Raw genomic sequence first — 11695 nt, 5'->3', positions numbered from 1 at the left:
AATTTTTTTTATGATAGTTATTATTATGTACTTATTTTATTTATTATGATTATGTGATGAAAATCCAGTCGATTGGTAGGACTGGTTTGTGTGAATTACAAATTGGGAGTGTTACAGGGCATAATGAAAAAGAGAAAAATATTCCCGGGGCCCTCTAAAATAGGGGAACTCATGCCGTTTTTTTGTAACACACCCAATGGTTAGGAGAGGTTACATTTATCAAATTGATTCATCCCAAATCTAAGAGTTCACGCTAATTGCATGAGCTCTGGGGTTATGTGTAAAAGTTTAGTGTAGGGAAAATGTAGGATTTAGGGGGGTGAGGTGTAAATGCAAGATTTTTAAATGTAAGGGTTTGTTGTACTTGACATTTAATTGAAAAATATGTTGAATGTAGACTCCAAAGGTTAGCAAAACTGGTGAAGCCTTACTATCCTCAGGGCGGAGATCTTCAATTCGAGAATGGGCTTTGCCATTATTAGTGAAACTCTGTGTTACTTAGCATAATGGTTGTAAATCTAGTTATTGTGCCCCAAGAGTTTACTAGTCTAACGAAGTGGGTCTGGTTCCCACAATAAAAAAAAAAAGTTGAATGTAGCATGAAATTAAGGAAAAAATTAATGATTTTACCAAGTTTTAATAATGCAAAAACATATTTGGGCAAAAGTTTAATATTTTTTTTTAAAGTTTTGAGTGGTACTAACCAAACAATTTTTTGAAATAATTTTTTGGTAGAACACAACATCAACTCGGAAAAGAAAATTCAAGAGTCATTTCGCATAGTGTTACAATTAGATTTTAAGTCTATTTCCATGTCTTAGATTGACATTTTGTTGCATTTTAGGTAAAATAATTTGGACTTAGGAGAAATTTTTATTAATTCTCATAATCCATTTTGTTAATTAGTTGATTTTTATTTTTGTAGAAAAAAATGTGAATATTCAAGAAAAGAAAGCTAAGATAAAGAAGAAATAATGACAAGTTTCCTGATTATATTAGGAAAACAAGGAGCCCAACGCAAAAACAAGAAAGAAATCCAAGCAACTAAAATTAAGTGTAAATCAAGAAATACGTGGATCTAGAAAGATATAGATTTGGTATGAGTAGGTTTGGATAGAATCAAAGATTCCTACTTTTATAAAGGAAAAAGGTTATAAAAGGACTTACTAAGGAGTAGTGAAAAAAGCTTTTAACCCTTTAAAATTTATTACAATTTTCTGTGTTTAAAAGTTTTCTAGCAATTCAATGATAACATTTTACTTTTTGAATTTTTATAAGCCATCTATAGATAACAAACTCGATGCACAATAGCAATCCACCAAAGATGATAATCAGCAAATCAAAGTGCATATACGAGCAACAATCACAATCTTCCTTTTTACCTTGAATTTGCAATGTTTTTATATGGATCCAGAAAATGAGGATTCAACATTAAGCAGGTCTGGATAGAATCAAGGTTTCTTACTTTGACAAGGGAAAGACATTATAAAAAGACTTGCTAAAGAGTAACGAAGAATGTTATTAACCTTTTAAGATTTGTTACAGGTTTCTTTGTTTAAGAGCTTTCTAACAATTCATCGATAACATTTTACTTTTTGAATTTCTGAGAGCCACTTGAAGATAATGAACTTGATGCATAATAGCAATCCACAAGAGGATGACAATCAACAAATCAAAGTGCATATATGAGCAGTTATCACAGTCTTTTTCTTTACCTTGAATTCGCAATGTTTTATATATTTGTTGTTATGTTTTCAATTTTTATATGAGTGGCTAAGTTTCATTATTCTAGGGACTAAGAGGGATCCTTCAATTCTCGAGAACTTATAGTATTTAAATATTTTATATTTTAATGATATCATCTTGTTATGATTTAATGAATGGATTTACAATGTGATACCAACCCTATATACTAATATGACACCGATAGTCAATACATGGAATCACAACCCCAAGAAAGATTAAAACAAGTTTATTAAAATAACCTTGACTTAATGATTATGGGCAATCACGAACCAAAGGTATAAGACACCACTCCTAATAACAAGTTGAGAAGGTAGGAGATAAGTCATGTTTGATTGCCATAAGCGTTAATTTAATAAAATTGCAAAGTTCGTAAAAGAACAAAGAGAAAAATTTTATTCAATAATCAAAGGCGGTCGCTGTAGTTTAGGGTTACACAACCCTTATATAAGAAAAATAATCCTAAACCAACTAGGAATTAACTAATCCTAACAAAACCCTAAAACCATATTGAGTTAAGAAGTCATTATGCTCTTATTTTGATGATAACAAATTAATATGTTCATAATCATATTGACTAATATCTTTACTTGAGTGTGAGTTTAAATTGCAAGATTTTACTTAATACACTTGAAGGAGTATCAAAATGGAAACCAAAAACAAAGTTCAGAATGAAAAATTCTTGAAATTTTGAAGAATGCTCAAGCTATGACCCTAAAGGTTAACAAAACTGATAAAACATTAAAACTTCTAAGGTAAAGGCTTGGGTTTGAGCCTCTACCACGCTTGTGAAATTTAACTTATCTAGTGAAATGATTGTGGGTCTGGTCATTGTGCTTTATGTTTATCTGTTCAACAAATTCAGTTATAAAAAAAAAAAAGCTCAAGTTTAGGTAAATGGTTTTTCTATCTTGAAACATTAATTTTGATTAAAAAATTTGTTTGCATGTGAAAGTTTACCCAAAATTTTGTTTTTATATCTTTTGCATTTTGGGGTTAAATTGTCACTTTTCAAGCCTAACGAGTTAAACCGATTTTTATCAAATTCTAATGACCTATTTGAAATTATGAATTTTTGTGGACCAAAATTTCATATCTTAAAATTGGTTTTGAAAGAATTTTCCAAAATAAGTTAAATATTACTTTTCAAAGTTTTAGGGAGTAAATGAAATTTTTAAAATTTTGGGGTAAAATGTAATAAAATTTGGTTGACCTTATTTTTTTATGACAACCTTTTGATTATCCAGAAGCCATGTATTTTGGCTTTTAGAAATCTAGTCAATCGAATTCCTTTCAGTTGACCCAATTGTATTATGAATTTTCTAATAGCTAGTGCCACGTAGATGCCATGAAAGTGTCATATCATATTTAGTTGATGAATTACATTCGACTAATTGAATTCTATGTTTTCTAGACAATTAAAATGACTAGTTTTGTGCACAACGGTAATTTTCCTCATTTTCCCCTATATAAACTCAATCAAACCACTTGTGAACGACTTTTGCAACTAAAAACTTTCTTACATTTGCAAGCAAATTGTTATTGAGCTATTTACTTGCAAAATGTTTTATTCTTAATCAAAACTCTTACTTATTCATTTTCTTAAATACACTTATGTTGGGTTGTATCAAACTATAACTTTCATATTCACTTTTTGAGAGAGTTTTAAACTTTATTTTCTCAAAAATTTATATCACAAAAGAGTAAGGTTCACTCTTAGAGAGACTAAAGATTTCTAGTGAAAGAAAGTGAGGTATAACACTTATAAAGGTTAATGGCACATTGAAAGCTATTTGTATTATGAAGTAAAACTTGGTTAGGGTTTTGTCAACCAAAGATTAGTAGAATATTTCAAGGGAGATAGCCTGGAAGACTAGACGTACGGCGGGTTGTGCCAAACCACTCTATATCGTGATACAACCCTTGCTAATCGATCTAACAAGAACTATAACAATCTCTTGGAATCTTGCCCAAAGATCTATCTAGCATAAACCAAAAGAATTAGAACCCTCTTGTTATCTAACAACAAGGAACTCTAATTATCAAAGAAAGAATTCAAAACTTTCTCAAGAAATGAATTCAAAGAAAACTCTCACAAGAACTTTGGAGAAATTTGGAATTTTGGATTAAAATCAAGTTCCCATAATCTTGAGTTTAATACATATATATATGTTGCTTCTAACCCTAAAAAACGAAATAAATCCTTTAAAAAAAAGGAAAATAACAACTCATGACAACTAAGCACTCTCCTAATTAAACTAGGATTCCTAGTTAAACTAGGATAACAATTAGATAATAACTAAACAAGCTTTCCTAATTAAACTAGGATAACAACTAGATAATAACTAATCACAAAAGGGCTAGTTGAATTGATGTGACTTGGGCTTCCATATGCATATTTGACTAAGCCCAACATGTGCTCCTTGCTGCCCTTAGACCAATTCATGTATTTGGGCTCCTTGCGTTAAAGTAAGCTCTTTTAATTCTTCAAATTGAATTAAATGCACAAGCCTTGAACTACACTCCATGCTTGTCATGTCGTTGACCATGAGTTCCCTTTTGACTTCACTTGGACTCTTTCCCATAAGCTCCAAATGGCTTTGAACAAGCCCAATGATTGCCGCTTTCATCTTCTTGGCTCTTGCTCGTGTAATTGGGCCTCCGTCATAGCTCAATGGATCCAACTTCTTCGTGTTTGTTGAAGTAGAATTTGAACCTCCATCGTTATGCTTCCCATGTGCGAATTTGGTGAAGTTATCCCTTGATCATTCGCATCATATCGCTTGTTTGATTTTCTCATCCCTTAAACTCATTTTTGTATTTTATGGTATTTTGATTGTGCTGATTATTTGGAACATCTTTTGACATTCTCATAAATTGCATTAAAAATATTCAACATTTATTAAGTTGCATAAATTGGTTTAATCATTTAATTTGGTGAAAAAAAACTGTTTTAAAATTGTGTAATTCACACATTGCCCTTTCAGGCCATTCGATCCTTTAATTGGTATCAGAGTGAGGTTACTCATTTCTGTAAACTTAACTGTTTAGAGTAATGACCATGAACCTATGAAAATCTCATAGTGTTAGTGAAAGACTTGCCTCTAATAGACCACTATTGTTTGATGACACCGGATATGCCCATTGGAAGAATCGTATGTTAATTTTCCTTTAAAGTGATTATGAGTAGTGGGATGTAGTGCAAGATGGACCTTATGTTCCTATGAAAGAAGTAGATGAAATATAAGTGTCCAAAACTAGAAAGAAAATGACCTTTCAAGATAAGAAAAATATTACCATGAATATTATAACTATGAATGTGTTATATTATGTATTAAATTAATTGAACTTTAAAAAGGTACCTCGGCTAAAGAAATTTGGGATTCATTGTGGTATCAAATGAGAGAACTTCACAAGTTAAAGAGACTAAAATTAGCATACTCACACACTCATATGAGTTATTCAAAATAAAAGAAGATGAGACTATTAGTGACATGTTTGATTAGATTTATTATAATTGTGATTGAATTGAAAAATCTTAACAAGATTTATACTAATCAAGAAAATGTCAAGAAGCTTTTTAGGCGTTTGCCTCTTTCTTAGGATCCCAAAATGACAATAATTGAAGAAGCAAAAGAAGTCAAAACCTTACCTTTTGAAGAACTTTTGGGGTCACTTCTCACTTATGAACTTACTATGAAACAACAACAAATCTAGAAAGTGGAGAAGAAGAAAAAAAGCATCGCCTTCAAATTATCCATCAAAGAGAGTGAAAAATTCCTAGAAGTGGAAAATAAGATGTCAAATGATGAAGATGAGGATATTGCTCTTTTAACTAGGAAGATTGAAAAGTTTTTAAGAAATAGGAAATTAAGAAGAAATGGAAACTTCACCAAAAAAAAGGCTACTAAAGGTGAAAGAGGAAAAAGGCAAAGGATAGAATAAATTGTATGCTATGAATGCAAGAAACTGAGATAAATCAAATATGATTGCCCTCTCTTTAAAAAAGGAAGATTAAAAAAGAAAGCAATGAAGGCTAATGAGATTATAGTGAATCCAAAAAAGAGGACTATAAAGTAGCTAACATGTGTTTCATAGTAATCAGAAATGATGAGGAATGGAAAAACAAATGGTAGTTGATAGTGTTTGCTTAAGATACATGACTAGAGATATCTCTCAATTCTCATCTCTAAGCAAGAAAGATGGAGGACATGTAACCTTTGGAGACAATGCGAAAGGTAAAATAATTGGCATTGGAGATATTGGTAACAATTCTCATACTATTATTGAAAATCTTCTCTTGGTTGATAACTTTAAGCATAATTTTCTTAGCATTAGTAAACTATATGATAAAGGATTTAGAATCATTCTTTAGCAAAATAGTTGTATTATATAAAATATAAATGATAAAAAGTCAATTTTTTATAAGAAATAGAATTGGAAATGTTTACACTATAAATATAGAAAATACATCTTATGAAAATCCATATTTATCCAGATTGCATGAAACTAGTTGGTTGCGGTGCTAACATGGATTTAATTTGAAAAATCTTCAAAAAAGAGCTTATCAAAGGTCTTCCAAAAATAGATTTTGTTAAAGACAAAATTTGTGATGCATGTCAATTTGGCAAACAAACAAAAAGCTCTTTAAAAAAATAAAACTCATATTTCCAAACCCTAAGGGTTAGCAAAATTGGTGGAGCCTTACTATCCTTAGGGTGGAGATCCTGGGTTCGAGAACGGGTGCTGTGATTATTAGTGAAACCTTCTCTTACCTAGCGCAGTAGTTATGGGTCTAGTCATTATGCTTTGGGGGTTTATCGATTTAGCAAAGCCTGGTCAGGTTCTCATGGTGAACAAAAAAAACTCAATTTCCATAGTTAGACCTTTACAACTTTTTCATATTGATCTTTTTCGTCCTTCAAGAGCTGCAAGCGTAAATAGAAAACATTATACTTTTGTTATTATTAATGATTTTTTAAGATTCATTTGCGTAATTTTTCTTGCATCAAAAGATGGATCTCTCCATGCATTTTCAAAATTTGCCTAGAAAGTACAAACAAAAGAAGAAATGTATATTTCTTGCATTAAAAGTGATCATGGAGGTGAATTTGAAAATAACTTGTTTGAAAACTTTTATGATACCATAGTATAGAATATCAATTTTCTTATCCTAGAACTCTTCAACAAAATGGTGCAATTAAAAGAAAGAGTAGGATAATTCAAGAGATGGTTAGAACCATGCTTAATGAAAAAGTTTTATCTCAATATTTTTAAGCGGAAGCCGTAAATATCGCATGTTATGTTTTAAATCATGTTCTAATAAGACCATAATTGGATAAAACTCTTCATGAACTTTAGAAAAACAAAAAACAAAAAGCCAAATATTAGTTATTTTAAAGTTTTTAGATGCAAGTGCTTTATTTTGAACACAAAAGAAACATTGACATCTTTTTTGGATATTTATCATCTAGCAAAACATATAGGTTGTTTAACAAAAGGACACTAGTTGTTAAGGAATTCATATATGTTATTTTTTATGAATCTAATCTTTCAACTAGTGTACAAGTTGATATTGATGATGATCAAGTTAAGAATGGAGACCAAATGAAAATTCATGATTCACCAAATAAGGTTAAGGATGAGACAAAACAAGAGCCAAAACATAAATAAGATATCCTTAAGGTTGGAGGTATGCAAATGCTTATCCTAAAGAACTGATAATTGGTGAGAAAACTCAAGGTGTTAAAACTAGATCATCTTTCAATATTTGTAATAATTTTGTTTTTCTTTCACAATTTGAACAAAAAATATTTCATGATGCATTAACTAATGAGTTTTGGATTTTAGCCATGCAAGAGGAACTAAATCAATTTAAAAAAAATAATGTTTGGGAACTAGTCCCTTGTTCGCATCACCAATTCGTTATTGACACAAAATAGGTTTTTAGAAACAAAATAGATGAATCCAAAGTGGTTGTTAGAAATAAAGCTAGATTAGTGGCTCAGGGTTATAACCAAAAAGAAGGAATAGTTTTTGAAGAAACTTTTGCATTGGTAGCTAAACTAGAATCCACTGGATGCGTTTGGCATTTGCATGTTCAAAAATTTTATTTTATATCAAATGGATGTCAAAAGTATTTTTTTAAATGGATTTATCATAAAGGAAGTGTATGTTGAATAACCTCTTGGGTTTGAAAGTCATGATTTTCTAAACCATGTTTTTAAACTTCAAAAGACTCTTTATGGTTTAAAATAAGCACTTTGAGCATGGTATGAACGTTTGAGTAAATTCTTACTAGAAAAAGGTTTATGCATAGGAAAAGTAGATACCACATTGTTTATTAAGCATAAAGAAAATGATATACCATTAGCTCAAATATATGTTGATTGTATCATTTTTGGTTCTACTATTGTCTCATTGTGTGAGGAATTTTCACATCTTATGAGTGCAAGGAGTTTGAAATAAACATGATGGGAGAACTTAAGTGTTTCCTTGGACTTAACATCAAACAAAGCAAAAAAGGGCATCTTTCTTAACCAAGCTTCATAAATCAAAGACTTGTTAAGGAAGTTTGGCATGAAGGGATTAAAAGCCTTAAGTACTTTAATGAGTTCAACTATCAAACTCACCAAAGATGAAAGTGGGCAAAACGTTGATGTCAAAAAGTACAATGGTATGATTAGCTCTCCATTGTATTTAACTACTAGTAAACTCGATAATATGTTTAATATGTGCTTGTGTACGCGATTCCAATCATAACCTAAGGAATTTCATTGAAAAACTATTAAAATAATTTTCAGATATTTATATAACACTAGATTTTTAGGCTTGTGGTATCTTAGAGAAACTTCATTTGACCTAGTGAGTTATTCAGATGTTGACTTTGCTAGTAGTTAAGTAGATAGAAAAAGTTGTAGTGGTGCTTGTCATTTTCTAGGTTATGCATTAGTTTCATAGCTTTCAAGAAAACAAAATTCGATTGTCTTATCTACTGCGAAAGCATAATATATTGCAACTAGTAGTTGTTGTGCCCAAGCCTTGTAGATGTAACAAACCCTTAGGGATTATAGAGTTAGTAATGTGATTCAAGCTCAACTAAGCCTTTAGATGGTGTTTTAGGTGAGTTAAAACAAGAATTCACAACTAAACTTCTAACTAAGTATTTTAGCCAAACAAGAAAAAAACATAAACAAGTGACTTTCAATGTAAGGAAATAAGATGATCAAATAAACATCAAAAGCTTAAAGGTTCAACCACCAGCCAAGAACACTCCACCACTTTTCTTCGGCCAAGTAGAGAAAGGATAAAGGAAGAAGTTGCAACAAATGCTCAAAAGTGATTTTCATTTATTAAAGTCTAAAATCTTACATAAGAGAGATGCGCTTTTATATAGGCTTCAAAATACATTAAAATAAGCCAAATTGAATTCAAAATAAACTAAAATAATGCCTCTCTTGAGATCTCAACCCAATTATCAAAAATCATGTGATATGCCTAAAGAGGAAAGGAACAAAGAGTTGCCTTTGTGTTATCCTTTATCCTTATCGAATTGGGTAAGGCCTTGAGCTTAGCAATTGTTATTCTTGTCTCCTTGTTTTAGGCTTTCTTTGACTTGTGTGTTCCTCTTATGTTAGCTAATACATTCATAATAATGTTTAGTTAATACATAATTAAACAATACTTAAATAAAGAAGTAGCTTCATTGGGCTTGGGTGCTAGTCTTGGATCCATGAGAGCATATTACATCCAATTGATTGGTTTAATTCCATTGAAGCTTGGATGGTTGAATGACGGAGAGGATGAACTTGGGCTTGGACTTGCTTGATGTCTTTGGAAGTATTGGATCTTGATTGCAAAGTCTTGGCCAAATCTTTATCATCTTCCCCAGGTTGAGAAGGATTTACCTTCAAATCTAGGAGGTTCTTATCCTCCAACTATGGTGCCAAGTCTTTTACATGGAAAGTTATCGAGACCCCTCCAATTCATCGATAATTGCCATCTTGTATGCATTGTCTCTAACCTATGTACTAATTTCAAAAGGACCATTGACTATTGGGACTAGTTTACTCTTTCTTTGGATGGGAATCTTTTTTTCCTTAAATGCAACCATACAAGTCCCTGGGTTGATACGTAGAAGGTTTCCTATGCTTGTTGGCTTTCCTTTTATATGCTTCATTTGCATTATCAATTTGAGTTTTGATGTTTTCATCGAACTTCTTGATTGCCTTCACCTTGTTTAGAACATCCTTATGAAGTTAAAAATCAAGAGGCAAAGATATTAGTTCAATAAGAGTAATTGGGTTAACACTGTAAACTACCTCAAAAGAGATATGCCCAATTGTTACACTTGATGTTTGGTTGTATGAAAATTTGGCATGGGTTAGCTTCATGTCCTAATCTTTAAGATGCCAATTCATTATGGTTCTTAAAAGTGTACCCAAGGTCCTATTGGTAATCTCGATTTGACCATCAATTTGTGGATGATGAAAGGTACTATATAAGAGCTTGGTTCCTAATTTGCTCTATAAAGTCTTCCAAAAGTGGCTTAGGAATTTAATATCCCTATCAAGCACTATGGTTCTTGGAATGCCATACAAGCTCATAATCTCCTTGATGAATAACTTGGCCACCTTACTTGCATCATTGGTCTTATTGCATGGAGTGAAATGAGTTGTTTTAGAGAAGTGGTCCACCACCATTATGATAGAGTCTTTAACCTTTTGTGTTCTTAGCAATATAACAATGAAATCCATGTTTGGATCCTCTTATGGTGGCTTTGGAATAGATAAAGGAGTATATGAACCCAATTTGAAGCGAGCTTTAGCTCTTTGGCAAGTACCGCACCTTGTAATGATGGCTTGACATCTCCCAACATTTTTTGCCAATAAAAGTGTTCTTTAAGCATCTCAAAAGTCTTGTGAACACCAAAGTGGCTTGCCAAACCTCCACAATGTGTCTCTCTTATTAACAACTTTGTATAAGGCCTATTTGTAACACATAGTTGATTGCTTTTGAATAAAAAGCATTCTTGCATAGTATACTCTCTACATGCACTTCTAGAACACTATTTTATGATCTTGATCATATTATTATCATCAACATAATGCTCTTTCATAAGTTGAAAATCGAGAATCCTAACATTAAGAATGGAAAGCAAAGAATATCTTCTTGACAATGCACCAACAACCATATTAGTAACACCTTGCTTATAAGATAAAACAAAAGAGAAAGATCGGAGCAACTCTACCGATTTGGCATGCCTTGGATTGATATTATGTTGGCAATTAAGGAACTTCAACGTTTAATGATCCAAATGAAGGATAATTTGCCTTAGTTGAAGGTAATGGCTTTAATGGTTAAGTGCCCTTATAATAGCATAGAACTCTTTATCATATGTATCTCTCATTAAACGTCTCACTAAAATAGACCAATGGTTTCTTAGATTAAGTTAAGACAACCCTAATACCTACTCCACTTGTATCACACTCCACTTCAAAAAGTTTGTCATGTAAAGTTATAAGGTGCCAATAACTAGTAGTGCAGTGGAATTAAAAATGGCCAAAGGATTATTTCTTACCCGAAGTATGCTATTTTCCCAAGTATCCCCTTTTTAACTTTGAAAATCCCAAATATCTACTTATGAACAGTTAAAATTAACGGAACCTTAACCCTTTAAAATTTTATCTCTTTTTCCCCTTTAAACTTTAAAAACTAAAAGTTTCCCCTCAATCTAAGTTTTAAAAAATGACAATTCTCCCTTAGGGTTTAGTTTTTAGATCTCCGATGTCAAATCTAATGTCGTTGTTGGTCGTCTATCCCTCTCAAAGCTCTTTTTCCCTCCCATAGTCTCTCTCCACTTATTTGGATGCTAGATCGATGTCGATCTTCATTAGAAAGATGAAAAGTTTTATTAGAAAAGACGATCGTCTTCCCAAACATCTTTTTCTAG

This window comes from Mangifera indica, chromosome 1 (assembly GCF_011075055.1).
Source record: "Mangifera indica cultivar Alphonso chromosome 1, CATAS_Mindica_2.1, whole genome shotgun sequence".
NCBI classification, from domain to species: Eukaryota; Viridiplantae; Streptophyta; class Magnoliopsida; order Sapindales; family Anacardiaceae; genus Mangifera; species Mangifera indica.
This window is presented reverse-complemented; position numbering follows the sequence as displayed.